Here is a 637-nt window from a genome sequence, read left to right as displayed (position 1 = left end):
ATCACGAAGATGCATATAAGCATTTGGACGAAGTCAATGATGTGGCTGACTACTTTAATGTTCCAAATGTGCCACGTGAGACCCAACTACTTCGTATGCTTCCAGTCACATTCAAGGGTGCTGCAAAAGATTGGCTCAAGTCACTCCCTATCGGGTCCATCACCACATGGGCTAAGATGAAAGAAGAGTTCATTGACCATTTTTGCCCGCCTTCTAAAATAGCCAAGTTGAAGAAGGCCATTGCTAACTTTGAGCAACAACCCGAAGAATCCTTTTATGAGGCGTGGGAGAGGTACAAAGGCTTACTAAAAAATTTCCCACACCATGACCTTAATAGCCAACAAGAAGTCTCCATCTTCTATGACGGGGTCAATGTCACAACTAGGCAACTACTTGACTCGCAAGGCCCGTTGACAAAAAAGGCACCCCCGATGATCAAAGAATTGATTGAAGAATTCTCTAAACATTCTAGAGAATACCACAACCCACGAAATGAAGTAAGTAGGGGGTAGTGAACACGGTCAACGATAGCATGGCGGCAATGATGGCTAAACTAGACAATTTAGATAGAAGAATGACGAAGATGGATCAAACAATCCATGCTATCCGGGTGGGATGTGAAAATTGTAGGGGACCT

General features: G+C 43.8%; 1 non-coding gene across 1 annotated transcript; it reads right to left on the bottom strand.

The window, feature by feature from the left end:
* Nucleotides 1–224: 224 nt before the first annotated feature.
* On the bottom strand, nt 225–331 carry LOC111877826 (small nucleolar RNA R71). The gene has a single exon (XR_002845540.1). It is a non-coding gene; the product is annotated as a small nucleolar RNA R71 (small nucleolar RNA).
* Nucleotides 332–637: the final 306 nt, after the last annotated feature.

This window comes from Lactuca sativa, chromosome 7, assembly GCF_002870075.4.
Source record: "Lactuca sativa cultivar Salinas chromosome 7, Lsat_Salinas_v11, whole genome shotgun sequence".
NCBI classification, from domain to species: domain Eukaryota; kingdom Viridiplantae; phylum Streptophyta; class Magnoliopsida; order Asterales; family Asteraceae; genus Lactuca; species Lactuca sativa.
Note: the sequence above shows the minus strand (reverse complement) of the source record. Positions and strands in the feature narration are given on the sequence as shown.